Raw genomic sequence first — 15,652 nt, 5'->3', positions numbered from 1 at the left:
AGCAGGGTGTCCAATGCCTGTAATCCCAGCACTCCATAGGCAGAAAGAAACAGGACAATAGTCAAGGTCATTCTTGGCTACACAGTGAGTTCAAGGCCAACCTAGTTATGTGAGACAGAGTTAGAAAGAGACAGAGAAAGGAAGGAGGAGAGAAAAGAAAAAGAGAGGGAGGGAAGGAGGGAGGGAAGGTAAACTCCCAATGATGGGGTGGGCCTAGGAGGGGTGAGTCTGTTGAACCATCCAGAGCTGAAGAACAAAGTTAGCATGGCCAGTACTGGAGGAAAGCAGCAGAGAGGTATGGAACACAGCCTGTGAGGATTTTCAGACACCGAGAATGGATTTGAAGCCATTTTTATTTGGGACAATGTCCTCGGGCCTTGACAATATAATGTGAGTCAGAAAATGTGATTTCATCATTACTCACTAAACTTTCAGCTGTACAACTGCTCAAAGGCCCTGTCTAATGCGTATCGATTAGAAGGCTGCACTGCTCCTGGGGCGATCTTGGCTCATCACAGCGCTGTTTTAAAACTCGAACCTAATTGCCAGGGATCTCGAGGAGACACAGCCAGGCTCCAGACTTCCTCCACCTTTTCTTTGTCTATCACCGCAGAATTATCACCTTTGGTGAAATCATTGTGTGCCCCGAGGGCCATAATTTTTTGTTTTGTTTTGAGACATAGTGCAGGCTTCGCTAACTTGCTATGTTGCAAGGACAATCTTCAGTTTCTGATTCTCCTGCCTCCACCTCTTGAACACTGGGATTACAGGCAAGTGCCATGACACCCTCTTTATTTGGTGTTAGGATCAATTTTGCAAATACTAGGCAAGCACTCTACCAACTAAGCTACACCCCTAATCCTTCCTGGCTTTGTTTTTGGTGGTGTTATTTTGAGACAGGGCCTTACCATGCAAACTGGGCTGGCCTTGAACTTGCAATCCTCCTTCGCCAGCCCCCAAGTGCTGGGATTACAGGCCAGTTACCAGGCCCAGCTCCCATGAGGTCCTTGGGATAGAGGGTCTCTCAATCTGGGTGGACATTTAAATTAACTCCCTAAAGGTAGCTGGATCACCCCCACCCACCCCTGCCGCCCCAGGAATCTGCATTCCTAGCCTTCCGGTGAGGTTCTAGCTGATGACATGGCTATTTCTAGGCCACACAGAGGACTTGGGGGCGGGGGAGACTCTTGATCACCTCTAAAGGGCATCCCTCGCTTGGGTGGGCTAATCCACCCGACCGAGCACAGCCCTGAGATTCGTTTGGCCGAAACAGAAGAGCATCTCACTTCCCCCACCCTTCTTCTCCCGTGCCCGACGCCACCCCTGGAAGTTGTTTCTTGCCACCATGTGGTGTTCTGGTGGCAAGGGTCAGGGATAGAATTCACCCAGGGGCTTTGCACTTTGACTTCTTCTAGAGAAAATTTTGCTTTAAGGGACTCGGACTCCCCTCAACATTTTCCCCCCTTTTAGACAGAGTCTGCAGCCCAGGCTGGCCTCAAACTCATTTCTACCTCCTGCACTGAAGTTGACTTGATCTTTTTGTCTACCTTCTAAGTGCTGAGATTACAGACATGAGCAAACTATACCAAGTTGATGAGGTGCTGGGGACGGAACCCAGGGCTTTGTGCCTGCTTAGCAAACACTCTACCAACTGAGCTATAATCCCCAGTCTACCCTCGTATCTCTCCAGCCCTCTGCCTCAGACAATCTTAAAGTCAAATGTTCTTAATTGACTTTAATTACATCTGCAAAACCCTTTAGGTTAGTTGATTTGTATGCAAGAGCTGGGAATGTGGAGTTCCTATGAGAACTCTACCCTCTTCTGCTATTGATTTATTAAAACAATCAGTGATCAATTGGCAGCTGGTTTGCATTGAGAAGGAATGGGCCTAATGAAGCAATGGCTTGTGGGTGTGTCCATGGCCTCAGTCAGCCTGACCTGGCTTCACAGATAGCATATCCTTTCTCTCTCAAATAATCCTCCAGTTAAATTCAAATCCTGAGCCCAGTGTAGTGGCACGTATCTGTAATGCACTTATCTGTAATACTCATATCTGTAATACTCAGGAGGCTGAGGTAGGAGGCTCATGAGTGTGAGAGCAGCCTGGGCTCCATAACAATTTTCAAGGTCTGTTTGGAATGCATTTTGAGACTGTCTCAGTAAATCAATTCATCCATATTATCTCCATCCATCAATATCAACTTTTCTTTGCTTTTTGTTTTTGTTTTTGTTTTTGGGTTTTTTTGTTTGTTTGTTTTTTGGTTTTTCAAGACAGGGTTTCTCTATAGCTTGGAGCCTGTCCTGGACTAGCTCTGTAGACCAAGCTGGCCTCGAACTCACAGAGATCCACCTGCCTGTGCCTCCCAAGTGCTGGGCTTACAGGCGTGCGCCACCACCGCCCAGCCATATCAACTTTTATGTACATCCCTGATGGGAAGGATTCAGTTAGTTATCCTTTCTCCTCCCCTCTGCTGAAGTTTCAGAAGACAGCATTTGTTCTCCAGACAGATTTTTTTTTTAAAGATTTATTTACTTGTATGTGTGTATGTTTGCCTGCCATGTGTTTATGTGCAACCCATACATGCAGGAAGCCCTTGGGAGCTGGAGGGTCACCTGAGGTGGGTGCCGGGAACTGACTGAATGAAGGTCCTGCAGGTGCAGGCTAACCCTGTGCTTCTGGAAGTGTGTGCCCCTAGACCAACACACTTGCTTCAGAAAGAAAGGGCACCTACAGGAGGCTTCTGAGAACCCTTGACAGTGCTTCCCTGGTACCTCGGAATCTCACCAGACAACAGGATGGAGCCACTGTAAAGGTGGAGCCTCAGAGAGGAGGTGCACACAAGACTCACGGCTGAACTTGGTCTATTTGTAGGAAACCCTCCTCAGGTCAGAATGCAATCAAGTTTTCTCTCTTTCTCTCTCTTTTTTTTAAGGACACTTCAGTGGCCAAACTGACAGATAAAGACCAACCAGGCTTGTGGCTTACGTCTGTCATCCCAGGACTCAGCAGGTAGAATCTGGAGGATCAGGAGTTCAAGACCAACCTGGGTTACATGAGACCATTTCAAAAGAAAACAAGAGAATCTAGTCAGTGAGGGGAAGGATTGTGACCAAGTCCATTCTGGTGACAAGATCAGTATGCCCTAAGGCAGCACTTCTCAACTTGTGGGTGACAACCTCTTTGAGATCAAACGACCCTTTCACAGGGGTTGCCTAAGACCATCAGAAAAACACGTAAATTTACATTACAACTCATAACAGTAGCAAGACTACAGTTATGAAATAAGTAATGAAAATTTTATGTGGAGTTATCACAACAGGGAACTGTATTAAAAGTGGTAGCATTAGGTAGGTTGAGCCCCACTGCCCTAGGGGGTATTCTTGGGACCTCTGTTGTGGTCAGTTCTTCCTAAATTTACCAGTGTTGATTTCCCTGTAAGATGCAAAAAATATTTGTCACTGGCCACATGTCATGAGCAGGTTATTTTCAAAACATCTAAATAGGTTAAATTACAATTTTCATTATAATAGAAGGTGGCCTTTATGTAGACAAGAGTGCTCAGGATTAGTTTCATCCATTCAATATTCACTTTATTCAAATTCAGTGCAGTGATTGATTATTTTAAGCCTTTAGATTTGACTTGAACTCCATGTTTCTACCTTGATTAGAAATAACTTGATTAGAAAATGCTAACATTATATCACTAAGTATACTTAGGGAGCATGTGTGAGGCCCTGGGTTTAACCCCCAGTACATTAAAAACAACTTTATGAGTCACTATTAAGAAAGACATTGGTGACCGTCCTGTTCAGAAATGTTATTTAGTACTATGGGGTAGTGCATGCCCATGGTCCCGGCTTGTGGGGAATGACAGGATCAGGAGTCCAGGGTCATCCTCGGCTACACAGCAGGTTCAGACCAGCCTGGGCTACAGGAGAAGGAGGGAGAGAGGGAGAGAGAGCCCTCAGCACGCAGGACGTAGAAGCAGGGGGATCAGGAATTCAAGGTCATCCTCAGCTATAAAACAAGTTTTTATGAGCCTGGGTTAATAAAAAAAAATAGTCAACAAACTTCCTTAAAAATTTTAAACAAAACATAAAATTCATTTTTTCCCCCAGAGCTGAGGACAGAACCCAGGGCCTTGCGCTTGCTAGGCAAGCACTCTACCACTGAGCTAAATCCCCAACCCAAAATTCATTTTTAAAAACACTTTTTTCTCAAAGCATTCTTAAATATTTACAGGGAACTTTTCAGCTTTATCAAAAATCTACATCAGTTACTCAGTTAAATATTTTAAATACGACCACAAGGCCTTCCATTGCATACTCAAGTTCTCTCTCTCTCTCTCTCTCTCTCTCTCTCTCTCTCTCTCTCTCTCAAATAAGGCCTCATTCAGTAGACCAGGCTGGCCCCAAACTCACAGAGATTCCCTGCCTTTCCTTCCCAAGTGCTGGGATTAAAGGCTTGTGCTACCACCATCTGACTACAACTTCTTAAAATGCTACACACACACACACACACACACACACACACACACACACTCTAAAATTAGCCCTCAAATATCAAAACTATGCACACACACACACACACACACACACACACACACACACACACACACAATCTAAAATTAGCCCTCAAATATCAAAACTATGAGTTTCCTTCATGTTCTTCCACATTAAATGTTTCCAGGGTCAAAAGCAACTTCTGACCCAATAAAGAAGCAAGTATGAGATGGGGATGCAGCTCAGTGGTAGAGCACATGTCTAGCATGTGTTGGGCTCTAGGTTCAGTCCCTGAACCATTAAAAAGAAAAAGGGGGGGGGGCAGGTGTAGTGGCACATAACAGCATTCTGGAGGTACTGGCAAGTCACCCTGAATGTAGAGAGTTCAAGGCCATCTGGGGCTACCTGAGACTCTGCTTCAAGACACCAAAAGGAAAGAAAATAAGGGGGTCCTGTCCCAAGGGCTGGGTTTTTTATATACCAGAAGGCCCTGGGTAAGTCCATTTGAGGAGTTCTTGTTACTCAATGAGGAAACCCCAGCTACTTCCAGAGCCTTCTGACCTTCATTCATGCCCTGAGGCTGGCTGACTTCACCAGGCACTAGATCAGGTCTTAGTCAGTGTGGATTGTGCCTGGTTACAAGCTACAAATACAAATGATCAACTGTTGACAGCAACTCTCTGGAGAGCACACAGTATGAGGGCTCACACTGAACCATGCCTGCTTGCCACAGGGCAATTTCAGTTAGTGCCCAATCAACACTCTCCAGTAGCTACAGACCTATAATAAAGCCTGGTGTAACTAAGTCATTGCCAAACGTCTAGGAAAGCTGAATTCTGTCTAAATAGTCTCCTATTTTGATCTGGAATTAGGAGAGTACCCTTCCTCACTGACTACTGACTGGAGCAGGACCAGTTCAACTTTCCCATTCACAACCCTTTTTCACCAGAGAACACCTCACACAATGCCAGATATACAGGTATATAAAATATGGATGTAAACCAAACATTTACTGATAATAAATCATAAGAGATTTATTTTAAAACACATATAAACACTATATATACATAAATTCATAATTTATTAAAAGTGAGAGTAAATTTGCATACTGAGAGCAGTGTGCTAATTTCAATTTAATTTTACAATGAAAAATTAAATATCTGAGTCTTTGACACTGTAAAGCATCTTCAATGCTTTTCAGAGTTAATCAGTATTTCGATTTGATAATTAGAGATGTTAAGAAAGCTACTTTGCATGAGTGTGTAGTTAAGGGCAGAAGAATGCTTAGGGCCATTTCAGAAATGGTTAGAGGGCTGAGAGAGGAGGCTTAGAGGTCAAGAGCACTGTCTACTCCTGCAGAAGACCCAGCTGTAATGTAACAATTATGTTACTGTAAAAGCTGAAATTTTCCCATGTACAGTAAACACTGCAATGCATAGCATATAGTCTTAACTCTAAGTTACAGGGTTGCAGGCAGCATTAGCTGTCTTGGCTGTGTGAGGGCATATACTGTGCAAACTGAGCACACTGTGGAGTCAGGAACCCTGCATCTTGTGGAGGAACCAGTGGGTACTACCTAGCTACTTTGGCTGAGAAGGATTGCTGCAAAAATCAACCTTGCAAGGCAGTTGTGTGCTGCCACGCCAACAAGCCTGCTAGAAACCCCTCAGATTCGTTACAAGTTTGACTTGAAATACCTTTTTGGTTGTTGCGTGGTCAATGGCCATTGATCACTGCTATTTTGTGCACTTCTTACATTCAGTTACACAAGACCATGTATACTGACAGTTTAAGACGGGGGTTAGGCAATGAAATGAGATGAATTGAGCATGAAGACTAGAGCTAGGAAGTGTGCAAGGGACTGCAAGGGGACTTCATACCCCTTGTGATCTTCCCTGCCCTAAACTCCTTGATCTAAGCCCAAGAAAGAATCGGCCTTTTCTCCTCCAAGAAACAGTAAGTTTAGCAGGAAAAACAACAAAGAAACAAAAGAAGTAAAGAGAAAAGAGACCTCTCTACCCTCCTCTACATCTCCTCACATGCTAGAACAGTCTGTCCTTCTCAGCCAAAGTAGCTATGTCGTACCCACTGGTTCCTCCAGCAAGATTCAGGGTTCTTGGCTCATTCTCACATAGATTATCTTCCTGACTGTCAGTCATCACCAACCAGCTGTGCTTGCTACAGCAGTGGTCCTAAACTCCCAAAAGCTAGCAGTTTGGCACTGTTGGTGAGCTAGAACATTACCAAGTTACCGCTCCAGCTCTGGTCTGCTAGCCTTGGGCTTATTTATCTCCAGACAGGGTCTCGCTGTGTTATTGTCTAGCCTGCCTCTGAACCTGTCATCCTCAACTTTAGGCTCCTAAATAGCTGGGATTACAGGCATGCACCACCATGTCTACCTTGGACTTCCCATACAAGAAAAACAACCTCCGTTTTGTTAATAGGAAACTGGGGGTTTTGTTCCATCCTTGGCTGGTAACAGAATTTGGTATCTAAAAATGAGTGGAGGCCTGTGAGATGGCAAAGGTGCTTGCTACCAAGCCTGATTGCCTGAGTTCAAGCCTCAGGACACACATGGTGGAAGAAAAGAACAGACTCGCTCACTTTAACCTCTATATGCACATCATGACACACATGGACCACACATGCACACAAGCAATGAATAAATGAGGGGCTCTGGAGAACAGCCCCTGAAATGTGGAACAGACTGTGGAAGAGGCAGAGTGGAGGCGGTCAACTGGAAAATCAGGGGTCCTGGGCATATGATGGTAAATAATGATTTATGTTATTACCTGCTAAAAGACCCAGTCACCAAGGGCACTATAGTTTTACTATAAAACAGGGAAAATATACATACATTGCTGCTTCATTCTTTATTTCTGAGACAGAATCTGGCTACATAGCCCAGGCTGGCCTTCAACAGCAATTCTACGTCAGCTTCCCATGTCTGGCATGCAGTTGTGCATCACCAAGCTTGCTGGTTGATTTATTATTAGCTCTTGGTTTGCAGTCTAAGTGATATGGAGACTTGTAAGAGGTGAGAAAAGCCACTTGAAGTGTCCTACTAGGGAGCCAGTTGGGCAGAGTAGGTGACAGGTCATCATTTGTTATTTGCTGTGATGGAGACAGACAAGCCTTTAAGCTGTGACTGACTGGATCATGAGGGTCTACAGAAGCTGGCCCAGCCCCCAGTCAGGCAGGGGTTGAGTTGAGTGGGATAATGTGCTGAGACTTTTTTTTTTTTTTTTTTTTGTATATGTGTGCATGTCTTTTACCCAAGGAGACCAGAAGAGGATCTTGGAGCCTCTAGAACTAGAGTTGTAGAAAATTATGAGCCAATGAGCCACCATGTGGTTGCTGGGACTTAAACCTGTCTCCTCTGAAGAGCAGCCAGTGCTCCTAACTGTGCCATCTCTCCAGTCCTAGAGGTGTTATATTTTTGTTTTGCACTGGGAGAGACAATGTTCCATACAAAGAGGTAGATAGGGACAGGGTTGTGAAACTCAATTCCAATTCTAAACTCCTTTATTCAAGTTTACCTTTTCATTTGTCTTTTTTGTTTTGTTTATTGGAGTTTCCTATAGCCTAGGCTGACCCCAAACTCACTATGTAACTGAGGATGACCTTGAACTCATTTTGTAGAAAAGGGTGAGAGATGCCACCTGTCTGTCAGTCTGTCTGTGTGTATTCTCGAGTGTCCCATCTGTCACTCTCCACCTTATTCCCTTGACACAGGGTCTCTCACTGAACCTAGAACTAGGCTGGAAGGCATCAAGACAAAGTGACCACCCTCTCTACCCTCCACCATGTTAAGGTTATAGGTATACACACATGTGGGGCCTTGCGAAGCTTCTTAACTAGATACTAAGGATTCAAACTTAGGTCCTCATTATTTCACAGCAAGTGCCTTTACTCACTGAGCACCAAAATTGTGGTCTTTAGCTTTTTGGTTTTTTCCCAGAGTTTCTTTTTGTAGCTTCAGCTGTCCTAGAACTAGGTCCATAGACCAGGTTGGCCTCTTTTAGCTTCTTTTTGTTTTTTCCTCCCCTATCCTTCCTGGAGTTTTGAACCCAGGACTATACACACATGGTAGGCAGGAATTCTACCATGGGAACCTATCCTCAGTGCTGCATCTTCTAACATCAGGTAAAACAAGTTGCAAGACAACCCCCTCACCCAGTATTTTCACGTTCATTTCAAAACCAAGTCAGTGTCTCATGGCAACCTCTTCCCCTCTGCACCCTGCAAGGAGGAATTATTTCAGCACACGTAAGCTTGCTCTAAGCCCTTGAACAGCACAGCAAACACGATGGCACTGCTCAATTAAAAATGCTATTTCAGTCATGGGGTGCAAGATCTTCGGGGTTGCCCCTGAAGGTGTCATCAGCAGGAAGGAACTTGCTTCAGAATAAGAGGCTGTGTGGGTGACTGGTGGGAAGCCTGAAGGACAAAGAGTACACTTTGTCCAAATGCTGGGGGTGGGGCTGGGGGAAGTGTTGCCGCTTTCCTGCAGTCGTTGTTATAAAAAGAGCCTGGCTGGTAAAGCGCAGCAAAAGCAAGAATCATACACCACCTGAACTGAGCATCACAAGCCCCATGACGAGGCCCACAGGGAACCTGAGACCCTTTTATGGCAGTTGAGACAGGGTCTCATAATTAGCCCAGGCTGGCCTTGAGCTCAAGGTCTGCTCATCCCTGCCTCACGTGCTGGGATTAAAAGCATAGGATCCACCGGAGACTATAAATCCATCATGGTGGTATATACCTATAATCATAGCTAACAGGGAGACTAGGTCAGAGGGTCACAAATTCAAGGCCAACTTGAGCTGTGTATTAAATTTAAACAAAAGGTGTACTGCTGGGCAGAGGCACGTTCCTGCAGTTCTAGTTTCTACAGGTGCTGAGACAGTAGGTTTCAACTGTCACCAGCTTACTTCTGAAATGATTTGACATCAACATGATTTTGTTTCTTGATTCCTGACTGACCCTCAGGATTGCAAGTTACTCTGAAGTATGTCTTTGCCAGTTTAGTTTTCTTCCGGGGAGGAGAGGGAGGGAAGGGACAAAGTATCAGAATTTCACTTCTTCCTTAGTTTTCTGAGAGAAAGCAGCAATGCACATAGCTTATGGATTCCAGTCTTCCAGTTAAGATCAGGGTTGAGCAAGCCAGGGACCCATGAGGATTTACCACAAACTTACCCATGGGTCAGTGCTATCTTAGTGTTTCAGAACCTTTGACATGGTTCTCTTTTTAGAAAAGAAATGTAAGTATTTGTGAAACTAACTAACTAGCATGAAAAGAGGAAAACAGAATTTACTAATAGGAATTTGAATAGCGTGTGAGAACAGGAAAAAGGTGATCATGAAAGAAAAAAAACCCAAACATTATCAAACCCAGAAGTCCCTGCACCCTAAAAACATTGGAAGTATCACAGCTCATGTAACTTTTAAAAGAACATGAATATAATAGTCTTTCTGTTATCCGGTGTGTGACTCTGAAGCTGCAGGCCCCAGGGCACGGGGCAGGGAAAGTGGGTCATTTCTCTTCCCCTGTAGCAAATTTCTCTTTCCCCATTACACCAAAAAGAAAAGGGAGGTTGGGGGCCCACCCTGATTAGTTACAACCCCCAACCAAGCAGCAGCTGTTTGTGTTCAACCTCCAAGATGGGGGCTGTACCAGCAACTGAACAACCACAAGTGGAAAAAGGAGACACAATCCTCATACCTAAAAGGTCAGGACACCTGAGGACCAATACGTCATTAGGAGTGGGAACTGGAACCCAAGAAAACCAGATCCCGGATCACAATCAGTGGGTTCTCAGTCTGGGGCCCCTCTTGCTCAAGGAATGTGTGTTCCTTCCCAGTAATCTTAACTGTTGCTTTGCCTTCCTCCCTGTCTTTCAGTTCTTTAACAGAGAAAAAGAACTACAACAAACCCAAGGCATCCTACACATGAAATATTTCTCTAATCTTTGCTGCCAATTAAAACAAGTTTTAGTTTATGTCACTTGCAAGGGTCACAGCTCCATGGCACACTGGCACACATGCAACTGCCTAAGCTGCTTATCTATTTATTTATTCATTCATTATCTATCTATCTATCTATCTATCTATCTATCTATCTATCTATCTATCTATCTATCGAGACAGGGTCTCACTGTGTAGCCTTGGCTGGCCCAGAACTCATTATATAGACCAGGCTGGCCTCGAACTCACAGAGATTTTTCTGCCTCTGCTCCCAAGTGCTTGAATTAAATGCCACCACACTTGACATGAGGTGCAAATTTCAGAGGCCTCCACCCAGGCAAGACTTAGGTTTGTGGCTTTGACAAACACAGGAATTTCAGGCTGAGCCACATTAGATTTACTGAAAATAGAAAGGTGCTCCAAGAGTCACCTGACAGGACAAGGAGTCATAGTTGGGTTTCTTTAAGGTGGGTATATATGAGATGTTGGAGGCATATGTGTGTGTGTGTGTGTGTGTGTGTGTGTGTGTGTGTGTGTGTGTGTGCTGCTAAGAAATCACCTTCCTTCTTTCCAACCTTGTCCAAAGAATGCACTTATTTATTGGTTTTTGTGAGACAAGGTCTCTTTCTACATAGTCCTGGCTGGCCTGGAACTCACTATGTAGACTAGACTGGCTTCAAACTCACAGAGATCTGCCTGTCTCTGCCCGACAAGTAATTTTTTAAAAAGATTTATGTGTATGAATGTTTTGCCTACATGCATATTTATGCACCATGTGCACGTTTGTTGCCTGCAGAGATCCAAAGAGGGTGCTGGATCATGTAGAACTGGAGCTCCAGACAGTTGGAAGTCACTGTGTGGGTGTCACTGGGAACTGAAACGTGGGACCTCTTTAAGAGCAGTATTTTGCAACAAGGCTAAAAAATAAAAAAGGTTTTGGATGCTGGGAAGGGGTGTGTTCAAAAGAATAGGAGGCAGGTTGTTGGGGAGTAAGATTGTTGGAGAAAAGGAGTTTATTAGTTACTAATCACTAATCGTAGTAGGTCACTCTGTAGACCAGGCTGGCCTCAAACTCACAGCAATTTGCCTACCTCGGACTCCCAAGTGTTGGGATTAAAGGCCTGCTGTATACTCAACAAATTCATTCCTTCAAAACTAAAGATTGGCTCTCGTAGATCATTTTCTGAACTGAACAAATTTACATGATGCTGGGAATTCCTTTTCCTATTTCTTGAGTCAATGTCTCTTTCTGGATTTACTCTTTAGGTTGTACTGGTTTGAAGCATGAATGGAAATGAAGTCTGAGTAGAGACTAACCTTAGACACCTGCTCAGAAAGAGGCAGAAGCCTCACAAGGATAGATTTAGAAACACAGAGGCCGATGTCTGAAGCAATCCAGCAAAAAATTAAAAGTGTGGGGGAAGTACAGGGTGGACTTTCTTCATTATGAAGCTTGTGTTACCAAAACCCTTGAGTAGCGTCTCCCTAGGTACAGGATGGAAGAATGGAAGGAATAATATCCTAGGCTGAGGGAAGTATGATCAAAAATAGCCAGTAGTTTTTCTTGCCAGACCGAAGGTGAGGGTGTCACAGGACAGATATAAGCCAAGGGTAGTGAGAACTACTCCACTTACATTGTCTGTACACCTAGAGCTGGCTATGGAGAATGAGATTCGTATATATAGACATGGTTTGAACAGTTTATGCATCACTTGAGCAGAATGGAGGAGTGCAATATTAGAACAGGGAGAGCAGCAGAGGCTCTGGGCTGATGCTTGGACAAAGACCAGAGATAAGGAGGATCTGCAATAAAAGTCCTCCACTCGGTTAATATGAAAGATGGGGGGAAAGAGCAATGTATCTCAACTGCCACCTGGACTGGGATAAAAGGGAAGACTATAGGAAGATTCCTAGGTTTCTCAGATTGAGAGATGCTTTTCTCCAATTTAGAGTTTACGAGAAAGCTTATAGCCAAGGGTGGGCGGGGCATGACTAGACAATGAGGGGTTGAAGTCTATGGTGCAGTGAGACCTCCTTTTGTAAGGAAGACTGGATAAATGAGTCTGAAGGTCAGGAGAGTAGGTGGAAGCACTGGAAAGGGGGTCAATGGTGACAGACACAGTAACAGGAATAGAGGTCACACCTCAAGGGGGGGGGGAGTGGCCAAGAGTATCAAGGGCTGTAAATGGTCTAAAAAGAACAGGCTCTGTTAGGCCTAGAAGACATTTAATTTGTAACCAAATACAACAGAAGAGGCAATCAAAAATAAAGAGGCAAGGAATAGATGATTCTGAGAGGGTAAGGTAAGAAAAGACACTTAGAAGAGCTAAAAATTCAAGAGTTTTTCCCTAAATGGGTTCTGCTAAAAATTGGTGAAACTTGGGTATGTGTATATACCCACAGTGAAAACAGAGAAACAGTCTTAACAACACTGCCTGACAATCAGTCCTAAAAAACTCCAGCTTTGGAGGCTGGAGAGATGGCTCAGAGGTTAAGAGCACCAGCTGCTCTTCCAGGGATCAGTTACTAGCAACCACATGGTGGTTTACAACCATCTATAATGAGATCTGGTGCCCTCTTCTGGTGTGTAGGCATACATACAGACAGAATTCTGTATACATAATAAATAAATCTAAAACAACAAAAACTTCAGCCTTTTGGTAACTGCCAAGAACCAGATGTAATCAAGACGTCCTTCAACAGGTGAGTACAGTGTAGGCTACACAAAGGAATACTGCTCATGATAAATTAGTTCAGGGCTTGGTGACAACTCCTGTTAGCTCAGGGAAAAAGAGTTCAGGGCCAGCTGGGCTATATCAGACATCGTCACAAACAAATAGCAAAACAAAAATAAACAAGCTATCAAGCCACAAAAAGATTTGGGCGAATTTTTAAAGACAGAATCTCACTACACAGTCCAGGCTGTTCCCAAGTACAGGGATGTGATTTCTGACACATGCCAAGCCTTTACAATGCTAAGTAAGAGAGGCTAGTATGAAAAAGGCATATGCTATATGATTCCAATTATATGGCACCCCAGAAAATGCGAAACCATTCATGGTAAAAACATCAGTCATTACCAGGATGGAGGTGGGGTTGGGTTTGAAAACAGTAGGTGAAGCAGAGGCTTTTTTAGAGCAGCAAAATGAGTCTGTATACCATGAGCATTTGTCAGAGCCCATTAAAACTTCACAGGACCTTTAATGTACTTAATGTGAGTAAGTAGGAGCTGGGGAAATCCCAGAATGGAATGGAGAATGACATACAAGTGCTAATACTTGCCACATGTGGAAAGCAGACAGCCACTGAAGAACAAGGGGCCACGCCAGATCCTAAGCTGGCACTTTGGCCTTATATTTCCACCTCCAGAATCATAAGGAAAAATAAAACTTAGCTGTTTCAACAGATTATGAGAATACATCACCTACTGAATCTTTCTAACAATTTTAAGCAGACATGACTATTATCTCCATTTCCAGGTAAGGCAACTAGTCAGTGAGCAGACCAGAGAGAGCCCTGCAGTCTGAGCTCAACACACACCAACACTATTCTCTTTCCCCAACACCACTCTCTTGTCAACTTCAGAGTAAGTTTGGCTAAATGTTTGATCAAGTAACTAGGGTTGCCGGATTTTCAGGCTAGGGAAGGTGAGTCCTTGCTAATTTCACCTGCATCTTTCGGGATTTGTCATTTGGAATTCTAGCTGTCCATTGCTTCTTACAAGTCAAAGCGTGGACAGATAGATGCCTCCGAGCAGCAGTTCTCAGTCTTCCTGATGCTGCAGCCCTTTAATACAGTTCCTCACATTGTGGTGATCCCCACATAAAATTTTGTTGCAACTTCGTAACTGTAATTCTGCTAGTTGTGAACCACAATGTAAGTATCTGATATGCAATTCCACAAAGGGGCTGAGACCCACAGGTTAAGGATCATTTCCCCAAGCTTTTCCTAGCTGAAGTTCCAAGCTAATGGGAAGATTCCAAATTCTCTCCCTGATATAATGTGTAGGCAAGCTGGAAAGCCAGTGTCTCTCTTAGGAAGGGGGACTGAAAGAAAATTCCCCACACTCAGGATGGAAAAAGATTACAAATAGGACATCCAGAATGACAAATGGCAGGCCAGTAAGATGGCTCGCTGGGTAAGGGCACTTACTCTGGAGTCCAAGTTTGATTCTCATTACCCACAAGGTAGAAGGGAGAAACAATTCCTGTAAACTGTCTCCTCACCTCCACTCTTATGCTGTGGCATGGGATGCACCACACTACCAAAAATGGTAACTAAAGAATGGCAAATATGCATCACAATGAACCTTTCTGGTTATATTGTCCTGTCTTTTGTTGACTAGTAACATTCGAATCATTCCACTACCAGAAATTCATCACAGTACCTTCTGCTGAGAAAGTAGCATCTCACTGCAATCCTGGCATTTGGGAGCCAAAGGACTAGGCGCTCAAGGTCATTTTCCAATACAAAGTGAGTTCAAGACTAACCAGGACTCATGCACCTAAGAACCTGTCTTAAAAATGGCAAAACCAATCAAACAAAAATCCCCACAAGAAGAAAATACAAAGAATGTACTCAATAATGCTGTTAGGGATGATTTTTACAATTACAAAGAGACTGGAGTAAAGATCATGTCATACTGGTAAAGAACCTCTTGCGTTATCAGCATCCTCTAGTGACTGCCAGGGAAAGTCACTTAACACAAAGGACCAATATAAGGCATAACAAGGCAAGCACTCAAGACTGAAACTTGCACCTTCCATGCCTTAGAGATGACACTGAACTCACCATTCAACAGTTGGGTACTTCAAAGCTTGAGAGGGCTATTTACATTAATATTCATATGCCTGATTCCATAGGTAAAGCTGGCACAAACTTCACAGTTGCTTTTGACCTAATGTCTTATAAAATGTCCCAAATACAGATTTTTTTCATTTTTATTATTTAATCCAAACTTACACAATATGCACTTTGATCACAAAACTCATCTTAGTTAAGTTTTGTTTGTATAGATTCCTACATTCACTTGTATGCACAGTGCACACGTGTGTAGAAGCCAGAGCTTGACTCAGTGTCTTCATTGGCTCTCCACCTTATGTTTGAGACCAGAGTCTCTGAAGGAACCTGGAGCTCATTGATTTGGCTATTACTGCCTGGCAGTGAGCCCCACAGAGCTCC

The sequence above is a fragment of the Onychomys torridus genome, chromosome 5, assembly GCF_903995425.1.
Source record: "Onychomys torridus chromosome 5, mOncTor1.1, whole genome shotgun sequence".
NCBI classification, from domain to species: Eukaryota; Metazoa; Chordata; class Mammalia; order Rodentia; family Cricetidae; genus Onychomys; species Onychomys torridus.
Note: the sequence above shows the minus strand (reverse complement) of the source record.